At 46.4% G+C, this 17,890-nt stretch overlaps 1 long non-coding RNA gene across 1 annotated transcript in view; it reads left to right on the top strand.

Annotated features, from left to right (window-relative positions):
* Positions 1-455, top strand: part of LOC142584221 (uncharacterized) — a 31,010-nt gene extending 30,555 nt beyond the window's left edge. Inside the window, exon 3 of the long non-coding RNA XR_012828728.1 lies at positions 296-455. This is a non-coding gene — a long non-coding RNA (uncharacterized LOC142584221). The remainder of the gene's footprint in view (positions 1-295) is intronic.
* The last annotated feature ends 17,435 nt before the right edge of the window (positions 456-17,890 follow it).

Raw genomic sequence — 17,890 nt, 5'->3', positions numbered from 1 at the left:
CAGAACCTCTCTAGAAATTATCTAGAGACATTCGTTATTCGTTCTTTATAGAGGTGTGCAAGAAAACTTCTTGAAAATGCACCTCGAGAACGTCTGAACGACAACCTTTCAAAGGAGTACATTGGCTAAAATATATTTCTCGCGGAGTCCACGCTGCGATACTTCTGCAGCAAATAAAGCGACATTATTCTCAAGGAAAATAAAAAAAAAAAGTATTGCTTATTGCGAGATAACGCAGACACATTGCGGTAGAATACGAAATTGATATGGTTCTTTCTCTTGATCACCTGCTTAGGACTGTGGCGTCGGGCAAGTTGGAAGCATCGCAGTCGGAAAGCTACAGATATCGTACCTGAGGAGGCTCTTCGGATAAGGCGACAATGCGCAGCCCACGGGCACTTGCCACAACGGTATTGCTGCTCTGCCAAGAATGGCGACCAGGATGAACGGTTTGCGATGTGCGAAAATAAAAGATTCAGTCAGTTACACGCAATGCAGTGAGAATAGGTAGAACTTTGGGACAATAAGAATGAATAAACAAAGAGCTGCTGCGGCGCTACCGAAAGAGGGCGCTCGCTGGTGTCCACATATCCACACCATCACCCGAACCAAGGCGCAGCCAAGGGTACTGCTTTCGCAATCTTCCAGGCTTAACGAAGCTAAGCCTTCAGCCAATTTTTTCCTTTAAAGTTAGCACAATTCTCGGTACACGATCGCGATGGCACGCAACGCCATGCCAGTTATGCCGCCGTGGGTGGCGATTCAGTTAACAGATGGAAAACTTCAGTCGATTTTGGTGTTTATGTAGTTATTTACTGATTTATTTATTTTTATTGTGCTTCGAGCGTAAGCTGTAATGAACAGAGACAGAAAGGGGGCGGGTTGAACAACGAAAAGAGCGTTGGCGACGCTCGGAAATGTCGTCGGAAGAGAACGAAAATGTCGCCGAGGCGTGCCAGTCTCGGAACTCCAGCCGAGGAGCCACTATAGCAGCAACGCTAAAGAGTCTCTTGCCGCGACTTCGAGAGCTCAAATCGGCATTCGCTTCCCGCTCATTGTTGCCGGTGCCGTAAGCGCTGCTGCGTCTGGCAGCCTGCACGCGACCACGTGTGGACGTTACCATGGCGACTGGAGTGCCTCAGATGTAGCTTTCGTGGAACATTAGCGAAATGCAGCAAGTGGGCGGCAGCGTTGACGCGTAAGGTGTCTAGCGCACTGCTTGGTCAGCTTATCTCACAGCACAGCGAGACCGACTGCACCTCTTTTCGGGTGCCGGTGCACCTACGTCACCGGCAGCGCGATACCTGTAATTCCAGCTCCACTCCCGCTGCGCACTAGTTCGAGGCAATCTGGAGAGGAGGAAGACAGAGAAAACACCGTATGTATACTTCGGCCGTAGGGTGGAAAAGTGGGCTAGCTTTTAGAGGTTCACGGCAAACAGGGCGCGCGATGAAAACAGAGACGTACAGATTCTATGATACAAGACATTAGGGTAACGTGTGCGGATAGAGAAGGGGAAAGGAGGGAGGACGGACGGGTCTCTTGAACCGACACATTCTTCAGGAAGTTTGATATCCTCACTTACTTCGCCGCTTCCCACCTTGAGAAAGAGCCTGTTTGTAGCGGTAAAAAGACAAGAAAGAAGAGAAAGGAATGTAGGGTTATTGCGTATTGGCGGCGCGCTAACACGCGTAGCCCAAGTTCGCATGCATGAGCTCTGCAGCTACGGCTGCTGCGCCTTGCCACTTAACCGAGCTTCTTATCATACGTATTAACCGGCTTCAAGATAAATGTAAAGAGTCAGGTTTCTGTGAACCTCGTGGTCTACGATTCCCTTCATTTAGTTGGGACGCGCGTAGCTTAGTGACCAGCCGTGTATTTTATTGTTACTTTAACCTCTCTGCTCTACCATGATCAGTCATTGACTTGCTATGTAAGCTCGGCATTGTAAAAGTACTTTTGTGAACTCTGTTACTGTTGTATGTTGTGTTAGCCGCATGTATATGAGCGTTTCCCTTGCGTGAGGCTTTGGTCGTGAGCGCCCCCCCCCCCCCCCTCATGCGCTGTCATTTTCTTTTTCTTCCGTCTTTCGCTTGTAGGTGTTTTGACGCGCCATCCAAGCATAGCTATGAATCCACGCTAACTTGCCGCCTTTGAGTCAGGCTTACAATAGTTGCCCGTCAGCCGTCTATAAACGATCACAACTAGCGGCATCCGTTGCGGAAGTGGTGGCGTGATCAAACTGTACTCGACAGATCGGATCGGTTTATGCTGACGCAGGTCAAGGATCGCAATCTTAAGCAAGTGCGGCTAACGGCAGTCTCTCCTTCGTCGCGCCTACTTAGCCCCCTCTTCCGTCGTCGCCGAGTACAGCGCCTAGTCGTCGCCGTGTGTAGCACTTGCAGCGTGCGAGGGACCACGACTTGTAGCGCGGCCGGTTCCTCTCGTTGACCTGCTTCGCACGCGCGCGCGCTCGCGCTTTCAAGGGCAAGCGCGACGCGGCGAAGGTGGCGGCAGCTTGAGCAACCGTCGTCGTACGCCGTCGCCGGTGGTGTCGCGCTAGCGGGGCTTAGCGTATTAGCTTAGCGCGCGGCGCTCAAGCAGCGGCGCAACGCAATCGCAGCCGAATCGTCGCAGTGACAGCGAATTTGCACGACGTGCCCCACGCCAGTGGGTATACCGACAGAGAGAGAGCGAGAGAGAGAGGGAGCGCTGCGTTTACCCGACATGCCCGATATGCGTGGAAGAGCGTGCGTTTATGCAGACGGGGCTCTTCTATAGTGTTATCGTCTGGTTTTTCGCTGCACTATATCATTCCAAGCGCGTAATCATTCACTTAGGCACCTCTGCGGCCAGCAGTGCCGGGGGATTCGGAGACCGATCGGCTAAGCTCCTGTTGTTCCCGTCAATGACCGTGACCTGCGTTTTTAATGCGATGCCTTCTTTGCCCATATAACAGGTACTTTGTTGTATGTAGGTTCGTTTTAATAAATAAATTGCGTCTGATGCAACTAGTGATGGAATCTGCGCCACCAGTACTAAAGCGAGATACTCTATCAGTTATATATGCCAACAGACGCCTTTGTACTTTTATCGTGCAAACCCCAAATAGCGCTATACGAGACGATTGCTGCGTCGGCAGGACACGCAGCAACAAGTCGCTCGTAAAAGCGAGAGCGTGCCAGTTTCACTCATATCGTGTCGCCTTTAGGATCAACTGAGGTCGTTACGAGGCACGTTTTAACGTTTCTTCGCCAGAGTATAATAAATCAACGGTCATGTTGCTATCGTCGTGCCATCGTCGACCTGTTCAACGCCTCCTAGATAGCATGCCTGTGCACTCTGCATTATGACGTCATGGTACTTGGACCGAAATTTCCACTGTGAAGCCCGGCGTGACGAACGCGCAGCTTACTCGGGACATTCACACAAACACGCACACACATGTGCAGACGCGCACGCACTCACGCGCACGCACACGCACTAACATGCACGCGCACACGCAAACGCACACACGCACGCACACGCACGCACACGCACGCACACGCACACACGCACACATAATTGCTGGTCTTACGCAAACATGTCGGTCCATCTGGCATAACGCTTCGCAGGACATCAAATGATATTGAATAGCCAGGTACCTGCACAGTCCATCATACTTATTTGAACACTTCGACGGAAAAGCTTGCGCTCCCCGAGCTTTTAATTCGTTTTTTTTTGCGCTCACCACCATGTTTTGCTTAAATTTGGCGAAGGGATAAATTTTCTTGGTCCTCATCGTTCAGTAGCTTTTGTGCTTGTCTGGATCCGCTCGAAAGAAAAGGGGAGAAAAAAGAGAAATGTCGCCATTCAGAAAACAACGTGCCACAGAGAAGTTGACTGCTCTCTCATTGCCTGCCTGTCGGCAACTAAATGTTAGGATGAATTAGGTAAACAGCTTTGACAAATGCTTCTTTAAAAAAAAAATACGGAGTAAAATCTGACCCCGATACGCGGCGTGTCAAAGAAGGGGAGGGGGGGGGGAGCCCATGATAGGTACTTTAAGAAAGAATACAAACCACGTGGAAACAAAATAATAATAGGGATACGCCAAGTACAAAAGCCGCCTACTTGAAATATCTATTGAAAGGTTTTATCTAAAATGTGCTGTACATTGATAAAGTTTTCAGAAGACAGGCTGGTTCATCCAACATATCATTATGTGTCTATTCCGCAGCCCATCATTGTTTAGGGGCAGAGGAACAAACAGCCCGCGTCCGTTTTTATCATGTGGGCCAAAATGGTCGCGCCTGCCGACGCGATTAGTGGCAATAGCACGTAGCCGCCGAGAAGACGCGTTGGAGGGAAGCGGAATGTGGTCTCGCATTCAGGGGAGAAAGCTCAGAAGAAAAAAAAAATACAGCAGAGAAAAGATGGACCGCTCAATATTACAACTTCGGATAACATCACTGTTTCACGACAGTGAAAAGACTAAGACACTCGAAAACGCATCCCTTTGGCGACAATTCTGTCCTTTGCATACACGCCAGCAGAGGACCTGCAATCCCAGTCATCAAAAGTAAACTTGATCGAGTACAGAATCTCAGAAAAAAAAAAGAAGAAATGATTAGGCTGTATGAGGGACGCAGCTGCAGTGGGGTATGTGAAATGTCTCGTGCAAGCTGCAGACGGTGTAAGGTTACTAATGTAGAGAAATAACAGAAAGAAATACGTTGTCACCATCATCATGATCAGTCTTTCTTAAGTGCCGCTGCAGGACGAAGGCCTCTCCCATCCATCTCATCCTCCATCGGTTGAGTAGGACGTTCTGGAACACGTCCTACTCAACCGATGGCAAGAGTGCCTAGAAAACGAAGATCTCTATCCCGTGATGATTATCGGCTTCCGCCAACACCTGAGCACGCAGGACGCCATGGTCCAAATCAAACATCACGTCATCGACGGCGAAAACAGGGAAACCAAAGCCGTCCTCGGGCTCGACCTAGAAAGCACCTCCGACAAAGTGACGCACTCATCCCATACGCAGGTAACCCATCTAAACGTGGGCGAGAGGTCGCACGAATGTTTCACAGACTTCCTCACCCGCAGGACGGCGGAGCTCAGAGCCGGCGACCTGAAGACGGACGAGAAGACATTAGGGAGCCATGGCACTCCCCAAGGCTCCGTCATCTCACTCATGCTATTAATCTTGTTATGATTGAAGTTGCCAAAAGACGATGCCAGCTCAAAGAACTGAAGCACACGATATACGCGATACACGACATACACGCGGAAAACCCCGGCGCTAGATACGTGGATGCAGCCGAATATACCGGCCGCAACGGCTTCGCGATCGCGGTGGCCGACTCCGGAGGCAACGTGCGGGCGAACGCTAGCACATCGAGCAGGTAAGTGGAGGAAGCAGAAGAAACAGCCATCGCCCTGGCCATCGTAGACCGAGAATTCCACACGATCCTCTGTGACTCCAGACAGGTGGTGAGGAACTACGCCAAAGGAAGAATTGCCCCAACGGCGGCACGCATCCTGCTCCCACAGGCAGACCGCGACAAGAGGACTCGAATCAAGTGGTTCCCGGCGAACGCAGGTCAAGCGTCGGAGAAGAATGCCGATCGAAGCGAAACGGCACACGCCCGAGCGCGAGGACTAACCGACCGCGCCCAAGGCAACGAGCGCCCGCTGTGGTTCAGCGCCAAAGACAGGATGACCAGCTATAACGAATTGACCAAGGCCATTCGGCTGGCCCGCAGCTCGCGAAAAGACTGAGACCGACTCTGACCGCGGAGCTCTCGTCAAAATGGAGTACGTTGTAACACAAACAGACGACACTTGCTGTGTGCCGGAAGTGCTTAAGTGTACTGAAAAATTATTCTTGTGCATCTCTTTGTTACTTTCTTTTCATAAAAACAAATTAACATTCCAACTATTACGAAGATCATTTGTTTACCATAAAGTTGCAAAAATTATCGATCACGCGCCCTTGTCAGCCAATCGGATAGCTCGCCCCCTGACGTTACGTGTGTTCAAGTGGGCGCTTATCTTTACTTCCTGGCAGTTCTCTGTTTGACGTCAAACGTTTTTAGTTCGGTCATCATGGGGATGACTAGGGACTAGGGACCTAGGCTCCCCTAGGGCGAAAAGTTACCTAGATATACAGTTCCCGTTCGTGACGCGTCGGCGGCGCTGCAGTCGACCGGCTACGCAGGCGAGCGAATGTAAATGCGCCACCGGGTATGAGTGCTGCCAGCTCAAGGGGAGGGTCCCTAGAAATACAGACTTTAGGCCTCGTTTAGGGAAAATGGAAAAACGGGAAATTTCACGCTGAGATTTTGAAACAGTGGAATAGCTGACGTTGCAAGGTGTGTTTTGATTCCCGTCACCGCAAGGTACCTTCGCATTAGCACGCGAAGCATCACTTCTGGCAGCACTCACCAAGTAAACGAAAGATTGCGGATACCCTCGGTACTTTAAATTTCTTCGTTCGCACCTCTGGCGGTGATGTCGATATCTCTGCAATATTTATCTGTAACTGCCGAAATAAGCACCAAACAAAGCAGCATGGGCGAGTTTGGAGATAAGTGGAAACATATAACATACACTTAGCGCCGAACACGACAGTGCTGTCGTAGTGCTAAACAGCCGGCTCTGCATAGTACACTAAAATTTACCTGCAAACGTCTATAGGCAGAGGAATCTCGAACACAGTAGTGATCATACGTTTGGATTGGTTTTGCTTTGGACGAAACGAAAAAAATTACCGCCTGTCTGCGTGCTTTTCTCCAAAAGACGTTAAGCGCGTAAGTGTGGTAGTGCTTCGTCTCTAGACAGCTTGCAAAAAAATCATAGTTTACATTAGCGTAGTGAAGTGGCACACTGTTCTGATATTGTTGCATTCATTAAGGGAGGTCGGGCGCCTAACTTCATTACTATTCTTTTCAAATAATGTTCTGTGTAATCTTGGCACTTTGTGCATAGGTGCAAAACAAGTTTGGACAACAACAAAGTATAAACGTACCGATGTGTTCTGTGAATACGGTATTCAGCAAAAGGCATTACTATTAGCACAACTTGCACTGCAATGTCACTACATCCTGAGTGCAGCAACTTCATTATCTGAATAAACAAGTTTAGAAATAAACTGAACCGTAAGATATGTAGTCTATTGTCGTCATAGAAAAATTTGTCTTTACATAATAATTTCACACACTGATTAACGACCACATTTAGAAAAAAAAAACATCCAGGAAAATGTACTATTTTTTTGTTCAAGTTGGAGAGAAAGCTCACTTTGACAGCACTGCTGGGCATGTGCCGTTCTTCAACAACAACAACAACAACAACAACAACAACAACAACAACAACAAAAATTGCAGCAGAACTCTCCTCACGATGACCGTCGACGGCATTGCGTTAGCACTGAATCAATATAGTGACACAACGGATTGCCAGCATCGAAACGAGCTGTGTATGAGGCGTGTTCTGCAACGGGACTCCTCTTTCGCGCTTCCTTAGGAACTCTTGGCGGCGTCATCTAGTGCCGTCGCTGCGAAGCCTGGGCGTGGACTCCGAAATGCATGGCGCGCCGGTGCATGTGAAGGTTGAGAGTTGTTCCCTCGCTTGCCACACACCCAGTGACACATACTGAGCCACCGAAGTTGGCCAGAGGTTCTTTGAAGAGCGCCACATAGCCAGTGCATTTATGGCGTAGCTTGCTAAAGCGCTGACGTGAAAGACGTTCACTAAAAAGCGGCACATAGCCAACGCATTTGGGGCGTAGCCTGCAGAAGCGTTGGGTTGCTGTCCATGAGGAACCCTTGCGACGTGGGTTCGATTCTGCTCAGTATAGGAGAAATTTATGTGATATTTTTTGTTATAGTAGAGCGGCATATTCCCAGTGGCAATCCCTAGTTGCCGAAGTTGGCGTCAAGGAAGTACATTGATGAGCAGAGCACACCTGCTGGCACATACGCATTTAGCCAAGTTGGCATCAAAGAGGTTCACTGAACAGCGGAACCCACTCAATGCTGCATCTGCAGTGACCCATGTAAGCTTGAAGAGGTTCGCTGAAGAGTGGTGCATATATGTACACACTGCCACATACTCGGGGACCCAAGTTGGTCGGACGCTTGTTCTCGAGCCCTGTTCCCTCAGCACAGCAACCTGACGTGCTACCTATTCGACCATGAACAACCAAGTGACCGATACATAGATAGCCCCCGAAAAGTGCGTGAAGTACCCTAAAAATACTAACGGATTAAAATATTTAAAATTTATGCCGTTTTGGGAGAAACTGAACCACCGTCACATACATTCGGATAATCATCTATGAATATACTTTCGTGCCAAATATGTGCCAAATATTTCTCATACAAACAGTGCCAAATATTTATCATTGTATAGGATATAGAAACCTCGCACTCCGCTGTGAATTAAGACACGAGTTACACTACAACTTTTAGTTATCCTTACATCCTAATACAAAGCTTCCTGTGACACTTCGCAACAGGTAGGTAGATACATATGCATGTTTGGGGCTGGCTTCTATTTGAGCCTTTTCAATAAAATACTGGGTGGTCATTTTTAGATTTTACACAATAAAAAAGAATCAGCTGTGGCAGATAGCATAATTGTAGTGCTTGAGCTGGTTCTCATATTACCTATTATCTTTTGTACTGATGTGATTATGCACAAGCCACTTTAGTATTTCGGTACATTTCATTTATTTAATTACTTTTTGCACTGCTGACCTGTTTCATGCATGTTTCACTGGACCGGCCACTAGCCAGACGAGACTATCGGTCCGGATAATGTCTATCGCTTTCTTACGATATTTCAATAAATATTGGTGGTGATTATTATTATTATTCCAAGAGGCGGACATTACTTACACGAGAAATCTAAGCACATAACGAACGGCAATTCACTAATTCTTAATTATTGCTTTACGGCCAATATTATCGTTTACGAATTACAGCCTCTTGGGTTGAAAGGCACATCCTTCTGGAATGAACTTTAAGGATTGACATCAAATCCAAAGGTCGCATGCAAAGCTTCTGAGCTTGTTCGTACCACCTTTTCGTGCCGTGATGACGTAGGGCTCTCCGATGTTAGCGATGGCGAAAACTCTGCGAGAAACTAAATCTTTCTAAGTTAGCCTCTCGCCAAAAAGTAATGCGAACACGAGCCTAGAAATGTTTTTCGCCGTTAAATCTCCCAAGGTAGACTGGCATGAGGAATACTGCCAACAATTAACGACGTCTTGTGGGTAAGCGGGTTTGGAGAACTCGTTCAGTTTTTAATATGTAATCACAGTGGCGAGATTTTTTTACCATTTTCCATTTACATCAATTAGCTTTATCACTCGTTGCCGCATGAAACGTGGCTCGCAGCTGGCTCCGAATGGAGCGACATGCATGGCAGCATAGCGTTTCAAAACGCCTGTAGCATCGCCATTGGGGGGTTTCTAGAGCTTCTTAATGCTTGACGGAACTCGACGTTCGCTACTTGCAACGGAAAAACGCACATACAACAGGACGGCGCGAGCATCGGTTCGTGCATACCACTGTAGCTAGCCCCTTACGACCACCCAATTTCGGAACGCCTTCCATCCTCCATTGTCGCTGCAGTTTTCAGATGTGTCAATGAGTTCATAGTGCTTAGATTTTGAAGCTGACATTGTCGATAACCGGCAAGTTGTGTTAGACCCGTTCAAAAATTGTCTTAATTTATTTGTGTTAATTATGGCTCGCAAACTGACAATTCAGTTTGCTTTTTAGAGCTTAGGATTCTTTTGAGCGATAAGCATGTGTATTGTGCGTACGAGCGAAGAGCTAACAAGCCTCTAGTGCCGTTTAACTCCGCGAATTCAAAGCTCGTTGAATGATGGTATATTGAAATGGATACTGAAGTCAAACGGTAAATATAGACGCATAAGGCATTCTTTGAAAACTTCGTTGTCGCTGATTTCGAAATTATAGGCAGATTATTAGGAAAGAAAACGATGGTCACAGATTCAGTTATTGAATTTCGTCCCGAATCTTTCGAGGTATATTTCGTCCGTTCGAATATTTTTTTTAATATTTCGTCCGTCCGTACTATATTTCGTATCGTTCCGAATTTTGAAGTATATAATTTTTAGTATTTAGGCCGCGTTGGGGGGGGGGGGGGGCTAAACAAAAGTTCCGAAAATTCGCCACGTTCATGATCTGGCTCCTTCAGAACACAATGTAATGCATCTTTACCGCTAAACAATTAACCAATTCACCAGGCCCTAGAAAATGATTTTAAAATCTATGTCATTGCAGCGAGCTGGTGCGGCAACTTCAAGGAGGCGTCGCCAACCGTCTTTCGTTATTGCCAAATTTCTGGCTCACCAAGCGTCTTATCGTCATAAGAGTAGTGTTTTGATATTGTGGTAGGGTTATGTACTGATACAAAAGAACTCTTTCTTCAGTGCCCCGTTCATATGTGCTTCAAGAACGCTCTGTTGAAGTCATTTTATGATTTAATGGGGAAATAGCTTCGAAAAGCCGGCTCAAGAGCTTCATCATTCTAGGTATCCACCCTAAGTTGCCGACGTCAGTAGCGGAAAGCTTGAGTTAAGCGACAAAGAAACAATCGGCTCTTAAATAGCTAAACCCGGAAAGAAAGTCACCGCCATCCCGTACAATCAAACGTGCTCACATAATCTCAAGAATGTATAGGTCGGCGTGTTTGTATCAATGCATTGTTTTCGGCAGGAGATAAACTGTCGCGCCTAAGCAGTCAGGTAAACCGTGATTTCAAGGAGGAATAAAGTTGCCAAACCAAACATCGGAACCGGTTTGTTGCATACACATTAGGTGTCGTTTGCAACAGCCCCCTTTCCTGCGGCCGTGACCACATCGGGCAGACGGGAGGGTTGCCTCAGTGAACGATTAAAAGCTCATACCAACTATGTCTTTAACTCTGTGCGGGACCATCTCAGCATTCATTGCCGCGACCATCGCTGCAGTCCGATTTTCGAAAGCACACAAATCATCGGCCGCCACAAAAACAAACAAACTATAAATATAATAGAGGAGCATGTAATACACAAGCTTAGAGTGCGCCGTGTGACTGTCCCTTCCTTTTACTATTACTGTCTGTTAATGAAATGCAATATCTAGACAAGGTATTTGTATGCATGGTAGCGAAGCTGCCATACAAGCCCATACATCCTGCAATGGTGGCTTGGGGAGGCACGGCAGCGCCATCTACCTTTCGCGGTGAAAAAACAATTTCTCGGTGAAAAAAAAAATTAGCATGTGCAGTTAGAGGCTTGTTGCTCCAAGACGGCCGTACTGCGTCAGCTCACATTACATATACAGAGCACACAGCAATGCGAACGAAGCGTAAGTGAGAAGATTCGCCACAACATAGCGTTTTCTTTTCTTTATTGCCGGCTTTGACATACACAAACAATACAGAAAAAGGAAAAATATATCAACAAGGATTTCTCTGGCACGACATATCAAAATTTTTTCAATGCTGCAAGTTTATCTAGCATGTCAATCCATGTTGGTTGTTCAGGGAGTGCCCGATGGACATCCCTGAACCGTACTACAGATTCAATGAAGTGATCACATGTAGGTCGCGAATTGACATCGGCATTGTTGAACTGCGTTCTAGCTTTCCACAAACTGTGGAGGCCCAGGAGCATTATAGCGTCATACGGAAAAGCCTCTGTTTCTACCGGTAAGAATTTTATTCCATGTGGATCTAAAGGTAACTCTTTTTTTAAAGTCCTTTGTAGCACATCCCAGAAAAAGATGGGATCCCAGCAATCTAGAAACGCATGCTCTATCGTTTCAGGTTTCTTACATAAGAAGCAGTTTATGGACCACGGGACAAAAATACCCCTGTTATGCATCCATGTTTTAACTGATAATGTGTTAGTGTGTAGTTTAAAGAAAAAGGTTTTTACCGAAGAGTGTACTGGCATTCTTTTAACCCTTTTGAGGACGTCTCCTGGGCCTCCACGGTTAGACATACGGTAAATCGGTACAGGGAGCATAGTGTCAATTAGGTCCTTATACAGTTTTTTCCTAGTAATATTGGCGAGATACTGCACAGAAAACCGCACATGCAACATTCTGTACGCAAGCACGACTTCTCGCAGGTAACCTTTAACGGAACCATGCATTGCTTCACACGAGCATACAACAAATCCTGGAAGGTTTCGACATAAAAGCACTTGCATGACTGTGCGAAGGAACACATCATTCTGGTCGCGAAGGTACATCGCGCCACAACATAGCGTCCCAACCTGACCTGAATACACCCATCTGTATTTATATGCCTCATTGTATAACGGCACGCATTACACCGGTGAGCCTTGAGAGTTCTGCATAAATCGAGAGCAATGGGTTAAACCACATCTTGAACTAAGTGCCATGTCCAAGTGTTCTCATTGCTAACACATATCTGTTATTTCGGTGTTAAGGTAAAATCAACATTACCGTGAAATAATTCACAAAAATCGCATTTTGATCTTTACTAACACAGCACGCGTGCCACCTGTAGTTTTTCTCTGGCACTAAAGACACGACTAAAACATAATATTTAATGAAACGGCAGTTAGAAAGTAGTTACTGATCAAACCTTATAAGGTTAATATATATATATATATATATATATATATATATATATATATATATATATATATATATATATATATATATATATATATATATATATATATATATATATATTGCGATTACTCTTTATGCCTACGCATAACAAAGTTTGATGACATCACAGTGATAAACACGGTAATACAATGTCGGCATATCTCAGCACGCATCGCCACGAGCAAACGTCAGAAAGATTGCACAGTTTTGTACTCATAATTATTTGTCGATGGAAGCAAACAGCCTGTGACTTGAGATTTTCCTATTCGAAACACATTGTCCGTACTTTACAGCGAAAGCTGTGTATGACTAACCTTCCGTAGTTTTTTTGGCGCCCGTTAACAGAACAAATCGTCTTATAGGCCGATCCTGGTGGTACTGCAGAAGGGGTCCAAGCCCAATGGCACGTACCCCTGTGGTCTCGGGAACGTGTAACGCACTCTTGAACAGTTCTTGTCACAAGTGGGACCCCAAGGAGATCCCAGGCATTCAACATTCTCTCACTGAATCTGCATCCGGAAGATCTCAATTGCGTTGCAATCCTGAGCAAGGTGCCCGTCCTGTGCCTTTTGGAAACGTTCGCCCAGCTGAACGGCTACACCGGAGTCGTGTGGGATAGCCGGTCGTGTGGGATAGCCCACTTGAAAGGACGGCATTCAAGTGCAACCGTTCGATCTTGCGATGAAAATAGTTGTCACCCACTGTGCGGATGTTTGTGCTATACAAGCGGAAGAAGGAATCGTGATCTCGATGGTGTGCCTCGCGCCCGCTACTTCCAAGTCCGAAATCGAGGAGTTTATGACCACGTTTTCCAGTGGGTTAGAAAGGATGATACCGCACATGTGATCATTAACGGGGACTTCAACGTGGACATTTCTAAGCTAGAGAAGAAATGGTTGATGCAACACATGCTGGAAGAGTTTGGCCTGCAATATTACTCTAGTCCTATGATATCTACCATGCATCACCGGACGGGCGCTGATTTGATTCTAGCTAAGAACCTCTCTGAAGTGGCGGTCGAACCACTGAGTGTATATCACAGTGAACTTAAAGGAATTGTCACTACGCTGACAAAATAAACATTCTCAATAGAACACCAACCACTGTCTTTACTAAATCATCCATTCAAACACATAAACTACAATCATTCGACACTTTAAACAAATGACGACCTTTCGACTCTATGAAGATGGAATGGCAGCGAAAGCTTACGACAGCCAAAGCTCTCAAAAGAAAAGCAAAGTGCTTTCGCTGCCATTCCATATTCACAGAGTGGAATGGGTGTCATTTTATCAAATGTTTCCGTTGGTGATGCACTGGATGCATAATTTTCATCAACTATTGTTTTGCGCCGCTAGTTGTAGTGGCGTTCCAATCGCACGACCATAATTGATGTCGCTGCTTGGAACGGCATTTAAGCCTCGCCTTCGCGAACATGTGAATTGACCTGTATCTATGTACATCATCTGTCCGCCGTAATGCTGAAAGCGAATATTTGTACACGTGTCACTCCACTCTCTCTTCTGCTGTGTCATGGCATGCTATATAAGCCTTGTCCGTGTGCGCAATAAAACTCTTGTAAGTCAGCACACTTTCCGGTCCCTTCTCTCACTTCCTACGTCGGTCGCCGCGCTGCCAAGATATTCAGTTGGGCGATCCTTGAATGAGTGTGGGCTAATCAAAATAAGTGTGACATGTCTACACACAAAGGCGTACTTTGCTTGTGCCATCGCCAAGGTAACTTTCCTAAACAGTTGGTGCCTGCATCATGTCGCACAGCAACAACTTTGTTTCAAAAGCAAGACCATGTACGGGCCTTCCAGAGACCTAGCAGTAATATACGTGCAAGAATTGGCTTCCTTACCGCTGTCCTTCATGTGTGTCACGTCGCATGGCGACGAATTTCTTAATAAAGCAAAGCCGATTGAGCCGCCTATATTGTACTGCTTTCCGGATAGGTCCAGGGCGTAACAAAACAAGTTGTAACCTTTGTACGCCGGAGCGCAGCAAATTAGTGGTCACGCCATCACCGCCGCTGTCGTCGTCACCTCATTGGTACTGTCGTTGCACACACTCGCGTCACGCACACAATAGCTTCTCCAGAACAGGTAGGGTGCTGCAGTGCCCCGAAACGATGATGGAGTTTATATTAAATCACTTACGAAAAAGAAAGAAACTATGGAAAGCAAGGCTAAAGCCTAAATGTTTCGTTTCCACCTGACTAAAGCCTGTCCTCCCAAAACAATCGAAAAGTCCTTCTGACCACATTACTTATTTGCACAGGTGGTCTTCGCGTGCCTCCCAGTGCCTAATTGTAACAAAACCATAAAGCTTAATTTTAAACGCTCCGTATAAATATAAGGACTAGCAGTTTTTTAGGCATGTATTTGTTAAAATAGAAATGTTAGCACGTGCAGGAATGTTAAGGATAAGTACACATTATCAACGAAGCACAGAATAGAAATATATCACAAACAGTGTTACATGCACTGAGAAAGCTCTCACTCGCAGCAACAGAAATGACCTTTGTTGTTAGCAGAGCGTGAAGTCAATAGAATACTCGTATTCATGGAAGCGTAACTCTCAGATGCCAATTCCAGCACTGCAGTTAAGATATTCAAAATGCAAGGCATCTCATAAGTGAGCTTTTTGAAAACCGTAGTTAGTACGGGCCCCATAGACCTGATAGTATAGGCTTCTGAAGTGATAGGTTCTGTGTATGTGAATGTTTTTCTTTCTTTTTAAAGATTTCGCATATCCTGTTTATTACAATTTTATTCGCCATATAAAGCACTGGGGAGCAGCTGTAGCAATCAACCTTAAGTCTGATGTTACACAGTCGAAAAAAGTCACAGGCAGGCGTGGCACATGCAGCACAGTCACAGCAAAAGCTGGAGGAGCGGCTCCACATAAGCTCCATTTTAGGCACCAGGCACTACATGTTTTCGCGGCGAAGTCTCTTCGCGTCGTTTTCACGAGAACGATCATAAATGTCCGCCTGAAGTAGACGGCGAGCTGCGGCTTTTGCTGCTCTCTGCACAGCAGTCATGCTGAGCCCGACGTTGCTTGTTTGCTGCCGCGCGCGTAGCACTGCGACTGGCTTCTTCAGCAAGCGGATCCTGCCTTGCGAGGGGGCGCCATAACATGCAACAAAGAGTAAACGCAGTTATCCAGACTACGTCACGCTCATGTTGTATTTTTTGGCCCGCGGCACGATGCAATGGTGTTCATAATGGTGATGATTTATTGGCATCCCATTTGAAACGGGGTGGTGAAAAGTCACCTAACCTTCTCGAGTCACTAGTACTGCACTAGTTCACCACGTCGACCTACATGGAGAATGCAATTGCCACATGCCGGGCCACCTGGTGCAAGGCAACGCAATTGCAATGCAAAGTTAGCACGTATCGACGCTACGTAGCGCGCATGTCACATCGCGTGACAAATGGCGTGATACGATGGTAATGATGATGATGATTTATCTGCGTTCTCTTTGAAACGGGACGGTGACAGTCACCTAGCCTGCTTGATTTAGCGAGATATGCTATGCATGTTTTTCATTTTAGCATTTTTGTACACACCTGCTGAATCATCTTTTTCTTCCTCAGAGCTTCTCTATTTACCTTGTACCACTACGTATGCAACTGCTACATCGCGGCTGATGGTGTACTAATATGCAGCGGCAATACAAGGGGGTGGAGCGAAAACAAGAGGTGAAAGGCAGAGAGGTTCACCAGATTTAGTGTCAGGTTGGCCACTCTGCACAGCGAGATGGGGCAAGGGGCAGAAAAGATAAAGATAAAAAAAAAGAGAAGATTAAAGAAAATGTAACGCAGCAGTTCCCACATTCTATAGTTTTTCAATGAAAAACTCTTTCCTTTTTAAAAAGCACACTAGCACTTTTAAAGCAGTTGAGGCCGAAGTCGGCTTGGATCGAGGTCCAACGATCCTGCCTTCCGTAAGAGGACGGCTGTCAGCCTTGTCGAGCGTGGTGCTGAGCACTTTTCTTTGTGCATTGAAACGACGACGATCACACAGAAGGTGAGCTGTCACCTCTTTGCACCCACAAACCTCCCGCTCTCGACTTGTGGCCATTCCTATGAGGTAGGAGTACGCATTGGTAAACATGACTCCAAACCATAGGCGACAAACGAGAGTTACCTCCGGTCGTGGTAAGCCATGTGGAAGGCGGAGATTCAGATCAGGATCCAGGGAACAAAGGCGCTGATTTTCTAGAGTCTGCCAAATTCCATTGTGCCAACGTAAGTTCGCGAGCAAGCACACGGAGCTTTCCCGCCACGTCTGTGCTGCAATACAAAGTGTCCACGCATCGAGGCTACGCATAGCGCATCTCACATCGTGTGAAAAGTGGCACTATGTGATGCTAATGATGAAGAAAAAGATGATGATGAGGATTTGTTGGCATCCCCTTTGAAACGGGGCGGTGATAAACAGTCCCTAGCCTGCTTGACTTGATCAGGTATGCCCTACATACTTTTCACTATAGGATTTTTATACACCTTCATAACCTTTTTCTTTCTCAAACCTTCTCTATCTACCTTGTGCCACTACCTATGCGACTGCTACATGGCGCGCTATCTGGTGTAATACTGTGCAACTGCAATGGAAAGTGTGCAAGTATTGGCGCTACTCGGTGCTTGTCACATAGCATGTCTCTTCGTGTGCTAGGATACGTATATAAGGCATGTTTCTGCTGCAATCCAGCAAGCGCTACCTTTTATCCCGTTCCTGAGTATATTTCGCATCTGGACTTGCTCTTATTTGTTCTATTTTTGAGCTTTCATTAGACGGCGTAGCGTGTTGGCATTTGTTTTTCATGTGTGTTTAAATGTAATGTAACTGCGAGGGCGAATAAGAAAGTCTTCGCACTTACTTTTTTTTAGTCAAATAACGGCTGTAAATGCGAAGTCAACATATCCATTCCCAGCGGTGTACTTTTCTGCTACCAGCCCGGCCTTATCTACCGGCAGCTCCGCGGCACGGCGCTGCTGTCGCTTGTTCAAGATAGGTGTTGTGCTTCACACGTCCACGGCGTGCGAGCAACGAAATGTGATTCGTTTTCTATGGAGCAAGGGAGGAACGGCCATCGATATTCACAGGGAAATGCAGCCCACGGAATGCGGCCCACGTACGGGGATAGGTGTCTTGCTTTGAGAAGTATGAGGTCGTGGCGTTGTGAGTTCCCAAAAGGCCGCCAAGACTAGCATGACAATGGGCGT

This window comes from Dermacentor variabilis, chromosome 6 (genome assembly GCF_050947875.1).
Source record: "Dermacentor variabilis isolate Ectoservices chromosome 6, ASM5094787v1, whole genome shotgun sequence".
NCBI lineage: Eukaryota > Metazoa > Arthropoda > Arachnida > Ixodida > Ixodidae > Dermacentor > Dermacentor variabilis.
Note: the sequence above shows the minus strand (reverse complement) of the source record. Positions and strands in the feature narration are given on the sequence as shown.